This window comes from Macaca nemestrina, chromosome 7, assembly GCF_043159975.1.
Source record: "Macaca nemestrina isolate mMacNem1 chromosome 7, mMacNem.hap1, whole genome shotgun sequence".
NCBI classification, from domain to species: Eukaryota; Metazoa; Chordata; class Mammalia; order Primates; family Cercopithecidae; genus Macaca; species Macaca nemestrina.
The window spans coordinates 119,753,423-119,764,570 of record NC_092131.1 but is presented as its reverse complement, the minus strand read 5'-3'; the positions used below and the strand labels follow the sequence as shown (position 1 = coordinate 119,764,570).

At 35.6% G+C, this 11,148-nt stretch overlaps 1 pseudogene; it reads right to left on the bottom strand.

Moving 5' to 3' along the window:
- Positions 1-473: 473 nt before the first annotated feature.
- LOC112428750 (acidic leucine-rich nuclear phosphoprotein 32 family member B pseudogene) lies at positions 474-1,482 on the bottom strand (annotated as a pseudogene).
- Positions 1,483-11,148: the final 9,666 nt, after the last annotated feature.

Genomic DNA, 11,148 nt, shown 5'->3' with positions numbered 1-11,148 from the left:
AAAATAATACACAAGGCTACAGTCCAATACAGATGGATTACAGTGTTGGTTTTGGAAAAATTACTTTTTCTCTCTGTACTGATCACTTAGGAATCTCATATTTAAAAACTTTTTGGGGCTAGGAACCCATAAGAAGGCAAACTTTAGATTTTACATACAGTTTTAAGGTTCTTGGACCTGCTAGGAAGTGACAATTTTTACTCACTGTGAGGCTGGGAACTCTGGAAGCCAGGTATTTTCTGCACATTCTTAAATGTGATATTTTAGTCAAAATTTTGGTAATATAACCAAGGTTTCCACTTGTATCCTACTTATAAAGAGATTATACATATATATATACACACACATATATATTCAATGTTAAGATTTTATTTTCAAAGCTTTTTTGTTGTACAAAAAGTAAAAATGCTGTCACAATCTCGGTGTAATTGGTAGCCACAGATGGTTGACTCACCAATCACAGCTATCCATGCTACAGCAAGAATCTTACACAAAAAGCTAACAACGCTTACAATTTTGTTGGGGTGAAGTCCCTAAACTCGGTGGTAGATTACCAAGAGGGACTAAATGGAGGAAGGCAGAATGTCACAGAACCTATTCTTTGGCTCTTTGGGTGGGTGGATGTCCTGGGGTTTGTATCACAGCTACTTTTTTTTTTTTTTTTTAAACAGCTACCAAATCCATGAGTAGTCCAAACAATACTGAACAGTTCTGTTTCTGCAGGTGGTCTGGGGTCTTAACCATCTTCTTCATCATCTGTTTCTATCTTCCTCTTTCCTCTTTTCACATTTTCCACTTTCTTCCTCCTCTTCATCCTCATCCATCTTCATCTTCATCAAGTCCAAATTCTTCTTCCTCCTCACTGACTTCATCTTTGTCATCATCCCCTTCTACATCTTCTTCATCTTCCTCTTCATCCAACTCCTCTTCTTCACCATCCTCATCCTCCTCGTCTTTCTCATCTTCTCCTTTTTAGCCATTGTAACTTTTTCAAAGGTTCCAAGGTGCTGATATCTTTCAGTTTATTTCCACTTAAGTTTAGATGTGTGAGATTTGGAAGTTTTTCTGCAAACATATTCGGACCTCCAAAGATTCTATTTTCACTGAGTACAAACTTTTTCAATTTAGGCAGCTTGGGGAGATTTGAAATTGAAATCAAGCCTACATTTATTAAACGGAGGAACTCTAAGTTCACAAATTCAGCTGTTAAGCTCTCAATTTTCCAGTCATTTGATTTGCAGTTGTCCAAGACATGTTCTCGAACCCTCTTTAAACACTCTTACCTCTCACTTGAAAAACGTCCAGCACACCAGGTAAACCCTGATGGACGAATTCCCACAAGTTCGCGACTTGTTAACCACAGCCACCTGAGGGCACGAAACCCGGCTGCTCGCGGGACTGGAAGCGGGGTGCGGGGGCCACGCGGGCCCGCCCTCAGCGGGAAAGCCACTCACCCGTGGGGGCGTCCGCCCGCAGCGCCATCTGGCCCGGCGCAGGTCCATGAGGGATTTCCGGCTGCGGGCAGTCGCGCTAAACCCCGGGAGACCAAAGGGGCGCTTCCTCCAGGCCGGACCAGCGCACAAGCAGCCGCGCCTCACGAGGGCCGCACCGGGCTGCACTAGTGAGGCCAGAGGCTGCAGGACCCGCGAGCGGAGCCTAGCTGAGGTCCGCCCCAAATCCCCAAGAGAGAATGTATTTTTATTGAACTTATGTGAATAAAAATACTCATGAATAATTTCTGAATTTTGGAAGAATCAAGTAGGGAGAAGAAGCCGTTGCTTCTATTTTTGTATGCGTTACCAAATTGTTATAAACTATAGATAGCTTATGAGATAAAATTTCCCGAAATCTGGAAAACATTTAAGTAAAGAACCAATAAGGTTTTAAGTAAGAGTCGTAAGAACATTATTTTTATCAATTGCTTAGTTTCATGATTTTGTTTTGTTTTGCTTGATGTTAATTAGCAGTTTTATGAACCCACTGGTTTTTTAATTAGGGCTCTGGAAATTTTGATTGAGTCTGTTGATCTTAAAGTTATCAGATATCTGTGTTCAAGAGCCCTTGTTAGAGCGTTTTCCATGAAAAGCAATTTTAGACTATAGCTGATTGCAATACTTTTAAAGAAGAATTCACAACAGTAATTACAGATGACAAAAACTTAGAATAGCCATGATTAAAATCTGATGAAAGCTCTCAGTTGACAAAGAAATTTATTTATTTATACTACTGCAGTATTTTACGATAACAACCAGAATCATGATTGACAGTGTCACATCAGGACTTTTATAAATTTTTTATAATCTTTTATAAATTTTATATAATCCTTAGAATACTCACTTTAATAAGATAGCCACACAAATACAGCTTTAGAAAACCTTCAACATAGCAATAAAATTATGGCTTTTGATAAATTAACAGATTTTAATAACATTAAATAATTTTTGAAACTTTATATTAATAGCATACCTCTAATTGTAACTGAAAGAAGATCCAGCATCACTTACCATTTGGCAATGCCTCCCATACAATTTACCTAAGTCTAATCATTTAGTATCTCTGCAAGATAGAGAGACATTTTTTGAGGCTCTCTGGAGGCCCACCCAGAAAATCCCAGTTAATTTTAGGTCAAAAAGAGATAATTTAGAATATTGATTCTGGGGAAAACTGCCAAAGATATTAAAAGGTTCAAAACAGTTGATCAAAAGAGAATCACAGGCCCCAGCCCCCATGGTGGTTCATGCTTGTAATCCCAATATTTTGGGAGGTCAATGCAGGAGGCCAGAAGTTCAACACCAGCCTGGGCAGCATAGCAAAATCCTGTCTTTACAAAAAATTTTAACAAATAAAAATAATTTTAAAAAACAGAATCACCAGTCACTATAAAATAAGTTATTCATTATTCAGAGTGATAAAAGACTCAAAAGCAGCACAGAAAGTTGCATGGATATTAAAATCTTAACCTCTTTAAAGCCCAGTTTTCCTAAATAATCAAAACTTAATAAAGACAATGGAGGTATTATCTTCATATAATGTAAAATATATATATATATTATATATATATAATATATATATATATATATATTTTAAGGCCAATTACCAAAAAGGTAAAGAAAAATCTCCTGTAGTGTGATTGCTCCTCCTTAGGTGAAGCCCATTTAGATAACCTGGAACTCAAATTAATCAGACACATGAAGGGTATATCCCAGATTATGACTGTATGCTATTTATAGAGGAATGTAAACAAGAGAACTAGTACCTTGACCAGGAGAATTCTTGGCTCTTAGTAATAGCATGACAAGTTTCCTGGTTTCATGGAACAATTCAGACACATCAAGAAAAGCCAAGAGTATGGAATCAAATTATATTGGAGGAAAACATTGCTTTTCTAGACCTCCAAAATAAAATGTCAGCATCAGGTCATAACAACGGAGTTAAAACTGAAGAAAATGTTACAGCAGTTGGCCAGGCCCAGTGTTTCCCACCTGTAATCCTGGAATTCTGGAACACTGAGGTCAGAGGATCACTTGAGGCCAGGAGTTCAAGACCAGCTCTGGCAACATAGTAAGACCTTGTCTCCACACACACACACAAGTTACAGCAGTTGACAAAAAGGTTGAAGGAGAGAGTTATCACCAGAGCCAAGCAAAATGATACACCTTTTCAAGGGAAGAAAGAGCAGAAGGCAATGATGTATGTCCTACAAATCATATGTGGTGAGGTATAGCAAAAGTTGAACTTCTAACATACAAGTCTGAGAAGTTTCAAAAAGGAAAATTTTACCTCAAGAAATGAAGTTACCATTCTGAATAAAAAACACAGCATTTTCTAACCTGAAACTAGATAAACTAATTAGATATCTGGATGAAATAGAAACTGTCTGTAGTTTAGAAGATGGCTATTAAATAAATGGGTTTCAGAATTAAAAATCAAAACCTCTTGCAATTCTACTATGAGCAAATCAATACTTTAAGAAAATCTTGTTTTTACACAGAGAACCATATTTTAACATTTTGGATTAATGCATTTTTAAGGTCCAATTTCAATCTTTAGAAATACTTTTAAATAATTTCCTTCCAATTATAGCCAATTTGATCATACAAACAATTCCTTCTATAAATTATTTTTGATGAAACTTACTGCAACCTACTAAGACCACTGATGACAAACTTGGGCTTTCTGCATTTTCCTATACTTCCTCTATCTTAAATAATGAATTACTTTACTGTAGGACAAAATTTACCATGCAAGATTCTTTCTTATTTAAAATTATTCTCTTTTCTTTTTCATGTTTTTTACCAAAAACACATTTTCATGTTTATAACTTTTCTTTACATTTCTCTCTCCTACTTGCTGGTTCCATTTTATTTTATTTCTATTTCCTTCATAAATCCATATTTTAAAACAATCTTCAAATAACCTCTGAATTAGACAAAATTATTCTTTCTTTCTCAACAAAGAGCATATTTGCATACTGTTCTTATAATTTTTTTCATCAAAAACACATCTGACTTTTTTGGTATATTTTAAGTACAAAGTTGAATATATTAATGTGAATTTTTAACTCTTAGCAACCTTAAATTTTTAGCAAGAGCCTGGGAAGCAAGAAATCTTGATTTGTCTGTTACATATCAGTATTTTAGAGATCAGAACTATTTTATAAGTTTTAGAAATATGTTTCCCCATAACATATTTTTTTAACTGTTATTTTAAGTTCAGGGGTACATGTGCAGGATATGCAGGTTTGTTACATAGGTAAACATGTATCATGGGGGTTTGTTGTACAGACTGTTTCATCACCCAGATATTAAGCCTAGTATCCATTAGTTATTCTTCCTGATCCTCTCCCTCCTCCCACCTTCCACCCTCTGAGAAGCGTGTGTTATTCCCCTCTATGTGTCCATGTGTTCTCATAATTTAGCCCCCACTTATAAGTGAGAACATGTGGTATTTGGTTTTCTGTTCCTGCATTAGTTTGCTAAGGATAATGGCCTCCAGCTCCACCCATGTCCCTGCAGAGGACATGATCTCATTCTTTTTATGGCTGCATAGTATTCCATTGTGTGTATTTACCAACTTTTCTTTATCCAGTCTATCACTGATGGGCACTTAGGTTGATTCCATGTCTTTGCTATTGTGAATAGTGCTGTAATGAACATACGTGTGCATGTGTCTTTATAATAGAATGATTTGTATTCCTTTGAGTGTACCCAGTAATGGGATTTCTGGGTCAAATAGTATTTCTGTCTTTAGGTCTTTGAGGAATGGCCACACTGCCTTCTACAATGGTTGAACTAATTTACACTCCCACCAACAGTATAAAAGCATTCCTTTTTCTCTACAACCTCACCAGCATCTGCTATTTTTTGACTTTTTAGTAATAACCATTCTGACTGGTATGAGATGGTATCTCATTGTGGTGTTGATTTGCATTTCTCTAATGGTCAGTGATGTTGATTTTTTTCTTTTCTTTCTTTCTTTCTTTCTTTCTTTTTTTTTAAGATGGAATTTCACTCTTGTTGCCCAGGCTGGAGTGCAGTGGTGTGATCTCAGCTCACTGCAACCTCTGCCTGCCAGGTTCAAGCGATTCACCTGCCTTAGCCTCCCTTGTAGCTGGGATTACAGGCACACACCACCTTACCCAGCTATTTTTTGTATTTTTAATAGAGACAGAGTTTCACTACGTTGACCAGGCTGGTCTCAAACTCCTTACCTCAAGGGATCTGCCTGCCTCACCCTCCCAAAGTGCTGGGATTACAGGTATGAGCCACCAAGCCTGGACGATCATGATTTTTTTTTTATATGATTGTTGGCCTGATGTATATCTTCTTTTGATAAATGTCTGCTCATGTCTTTTGCACACTTTTTAATGGGGCTGTTTGTTTTTTCTTGTAAGTTCTCGATTAAGTTCCTTATAGATGCTGGATATTAGACCTTTCTTGGATACATAGTTTGCAGTTGTTTTCCCATTCCATAGGTTGTCTGTTTACTCTATTGATAGTTTCTTTTGCTGTGCAGAGCTTTTTAGTTTAATTAGATCCCATTTGTCAATTTTTACTTTTGTTGCAATTGCTTTTGGCATCTTCATCATGAAATCTTTGCCCATGCCAATGTCCTGAATGATATTACCTCATTTTTCTTCTAGGATTTTTATAGTTTTGGGTTTTACATTTAAGTCTTTAATCCATCTTAATTTTTGTATGTGATGTGAGGAAGGGGTCCAGTTTCAATCTTCCACATATGGCTAGCCAGTTAGTTATCCCAGCATCATTTATTAAATGGGCACCCCCCATTGCTTGTTTTTGTCAGGTTTGTTGAAGATCAGATAGTTGTAGGTGTGTGGTCTTATTTCTGGGTTCTCTATTCTGTTCCATTGGTCCATGTGTCTGTTTTTGTACCAGTATCATGCTGTTTTAGTCACTGTAGCCTTGTAGTATAGTTTGAAGTTGGGTAGTGTGATGCCTCCAACTTTGTTCTTTTTGCCTAGGATTGCCTTGGTTATTTGGGCTCTTTTTTGGTTTCATATGAATTTTAAAATAGTTTTTTTCTAGTTCTATGAAGAATGTCAATGGTAGTTTAATGGGAATAACATTGAATCTATAAGCTACTTTAGGCAGTATGGCCATTTTGATGACATTGATTCTTCCTACCCATGAGCATAGAATGTTTTTCCATTTGTTGTGTCATCTCTGATTTTTTGAGCAGTGGTTTGTAGTTCTCCTTGTAGAGATCCTTCACTTCCCTTGTTAGCTGTGTTCCTAAGTATTTTATTCTTTTTGTGACAATTGTGAATGGAATTGTCTTCTTGATTCGGCTCTCAGATTGACTGTTGTTGGTATATAGGATTGCTAGCAATTTTTGCACATTGATTTTGTATCCTGAGACTTTGTTGAAGTTGATTATAAGCTTAAGAGGGTTTTGGGCTGAGACGATGGGGTTTTCTAGATGTAGGATCATGTCATCTACAAACAGGGATAGTTTGACTTTCTTTATTCCTATTTGAATGCCTTTTATTTCTTTCTCTTGCCTGATTGCCCTGGCCAGAACTTCCAATACTATGTTGAACAGCAGTGGTGAGAGAGGACATCCTTGTCTTGTGCCAGTTTTAAAAGGGAATGCTTCCAGTATTCCCCATTCAGTATGATATTGGCTGTGGGTTTGTCATATATGGCTCTTACTATTTTGGGGTATGTTCCTTCAATACCAGGGATATTGAATTTTATTGAAAGCTTTTTCTGCATCTATTGAGATAATCATGTGGTTTTTGTCGTTAGTTCTGTTTGTGTGATGAATCACACTTATTGATTTGCATATGTTAAACCAACCTTACATCCTGGGGATGAAGCCTACTTTATCATGGTAGATAAGACTTTTGATGTGCTGCTGGATTCAGTTTGTCAGTATTTTGTTGAGGATTTTTGCATTGATGTTTACCAAGGATACTGGCATGAAGTTTCCTTTTTTTTGTTTTATTTCTGCCAGGTTTTGGTATCAGGATGATGCTGGTCTCATAGAATGAGTTAGAGATGAGTCCCTCCTTTTTAATTTTTTGGAATAGTTTCAGTATAGTACCAGCTCTTCTTTGTACCTCTGGTAGAAGTTAGCTGTGAATCCATCTGCTCCTGGGCTTTTTTTGGTTCAAAGGCTAATTACTGCCTCAATTTCAGAACTCGTTATTGGTGTATTCAGAGATTCAATTTCTTCCTGGTTGAGTCTTGGGAGGGTGTATATGTCTAGGAATTTATCCATTTCTTCCAGATTTTCTAGTTTATGTGCATAGAGGTGTTTATAATATTCTCTGATGGTTGTTTATATTTCTGTGGGGTCAGTGGTAGTATTCCCCTTATCATTTCTGATTGTGCATAACATAATTTTTATTGTATATTAATAGACTCATATACTTTAGTCTTTCTATAAAACTTAAGAAGCCAAGAACAAGCTTATATTTATGTTCGGCAATGTGTTTCAGTTAAAATTTTTTTTTATTTGGAAATGGCCCAGGCATAGATACCAGAGTATCTATTATTTAATTTAACATAACGTAACTTTAAGGTTTCCAATTACAGAAAAAGTTTATTTAAAAGAAAAGTAAAAAAGAAGAAAACCATAAAAGGTTCATTTATAAGCATTTATTTGATTTACATTTACTTGATTTTTTAAAAAGTTTACCTAGACTACTTGTGAGAACTGAAAAGTAGACAAAGCCCATCACCATTTCAAGTTATTTCCCTATTAATCATTTTAATAGCCTGTGTTAGGTATTTCAGTAAAAACCTTAAAGTTAAATATGTGGATATTTTGCTGGTAAATATTCAGCAAATGTATCAGAATATTCATCTGTTTTCATTAAACTGACAATATTAAAGTCTTATTTGTCAAAAAATTACACAAACAGATAATTCTGTTTTAGGCTAGATTTATAGTTTCGTAACCATTGTGTCAAACCCAGATTCCTTAAAATATCTAGAAGAGACAATATAAAACTGACCAGTAAACTTAAGCAAAAATGCATACTGACAATTTTGAAGACATTTTTATTTTTATTTTATCAGTAACTTAAAAACCAGTTTATTTACTAAAGATCTACTTTAGTCATGTGAACTAAAAGGTATCTGGGTTAATGGCTATATACATATTATATTTTATATAAGAACTCATTTATTCTTAGAGGATTTCTGGCCAACGACATCAGATTTTACTATGTAAGTACAGAATACAACATTATAAATGTACATATCCATAACACATCTAAACATATACACGCTCAAATAAAAATCTTATAGCTTTCATTTTAGTATTTTAGTCATGAGATAGTATGACCACTCACTGTTTTGTTGTTTGTTTTTTTGTTTTGTTTTTTTAATTAATTAATTAATTATTTTTGAAATAGAGTCTCGCTCTGTTGCCCAGGCTGGCGTGCAGTGCACAATCTCGGCTCACTGCAACCTCCGTCTCCCGGGTTCAAGTGATTCTCCTGCCTCAGCCTCTGGAGTAGCTGGGATTACAGACGCGCACCACCACGCCCAGCTAAGTTTTGTATTTTTAGTAGAGCTGGGGTTTCACCATATTGGCAAGCTGGTCTCAAACTCCCGACCTCAGGTGATCCACCCAGCTCGGCCTCCCAAAGTGCTGGGATTACAGGTGTGAGCCACTGTGCCTGGCCAACTCACTGATGTATAAAAGAAAGTTAGATCCAAATTATATTTCTAACAAAATTGAGATTTGTTCACATTACTAAACTTTATTTGCCCTGATAGGTAATCGAATGAAGGCTGAAGATCGAAATTTTGGGTAAAACAGTTTCCATGTCAGTTTGATTGTGAAAAACTTCCTTCATCTTATTTTTTTTAGCTTCAAGTGAGTTCAAGGTTAAAATTTCAATATTTACATTTTATCTAGGATTGGCTGAATTGTATAAGAAAAATAAAATCTCCAGGTAGCCTCGAACGAGTAACAAATCTATTTGCTGATCTGGTTTACTTCATTAACAAATGTGGACAGGGAAGAATTTAAGCAGTTTATTTTTCTCTTTTTCTCAGCTTTTTCCTTTTGGCCTCGGTGTAGCCAAAAAGTAAAATTTTTATGCTGGACAGATATACCTTATGTTACTGCTCTGAGCTCAAGATTTTGACTTGTTTGATCTGAGAGCCTAATTTTTAGAAATATTTATCTATTTTTTTTTACTTTAGATTATTAATTTGTCAGTTAAGTATTTTATCATTGCACACAATTGTTAGGCAAACCTATTTTATATTTCTAAAATATATCAGGGTTGTTGGTTACCATGGAACTTATAGAAATTTGCAAAACCATTGATTTGAAAGTTCTTAAAGACTTTTAAAAATTGCTTGAACGCCATAAGTGGTTTTATCTTAACACCAGTGGAAAAGTCAACAAATTCAAAGTAGGTAGAAAAAAATAGAGAGAGAACATGTAAGACTCTCCATTTTAACTCTATAGTTGCAAGTTTTTTGAATAAAGACCGTTTGAACTCTGAATTTTCCTTGATGGAATTTGCCTATCAGTTTGAAAATGTACACAAGAACAGGCCATAATATATAGCTGGCTGGAGTCCCAGAAAACCTGGCATGCCTTAATGTTTGTGAATCCTATTCTGTTTCTTATTAATCTCTCAAGAGCGAGGAAAATCCAAAAATCGTGTCAGAGAACATCTGGAATTTAGACCAGTGTTTTAGATGATGGTGATTGCCCTGTGGCTTTTAATTAGTTGTCCTGCACCCACCATCCAGAGTGTTTATTTTTACTCTCAGAAGATTTTCAGAAACAAGTAAGGGGAAAAGTAAAAAAAAAAAAAAAACCCAGATAAGAATGTTCACAAACATTTTAACCTAGGTGTACAGATCACATAAAATATTAAACTGGGTATGCAAGCTAGACCAAAAGCAAATTCACCAGAAGATATGCCTCAGAGACAGAATGTAAATTCTGTGGAAACCAAGAGTACTCAATCTGGAAAAAAACATTTGTCTTTATACCAGAAAGGACATATCAGAAAAGACAAAAAGTCTTTTTTCATCCCAATAATGATGTATGGTTTTTTTTTTTATTTTTTTTATTAAGGTGGCCTTATCTAAACCAGATCCCAAATAATATTTAAAAAGCCTCTACCAAAAGAAGAGAGACTCAACCTGAGAGAAAACTCACCAGGGCAGAAAAGGTGAGCAATGGAAGCAGAGAACTCAAAGGGCTGAAGTGAGTACCACACACTGGTTCCAAGAATCACTGATTCTTCCCAAGCGTGATCTTTTTCAGATCCCACTTTTGACACCGTATATGTCACCCTAAATAACAAATAGAAAGAGGCTCTCTAAAAGAAAAGACACTTACTTGGGGATAGAGCATTGCAATGGGACTATGCATGCCATAGTAAACTATGTGTGTATTCAGGGAGGTAAAGAAAGATAAAGGTTTTTAAAGGAAAAGATTAGGACTACATAGTTGTTTTTAAATAATTTTCGTTGGTTACAAAGATCAATAACAAGGTGATACAATCCAAGGTTGTATAGACAATTGTTGGGTAGATGACCTTGTAGAAGTGTTTTTTGTATAAGGTGGTAATGACTTTTGTGTAAGGCTGTGGTTTTTGTAGAATCTTTTCATTATCAAGCATAGGAGTGTGAGAACCTTCTC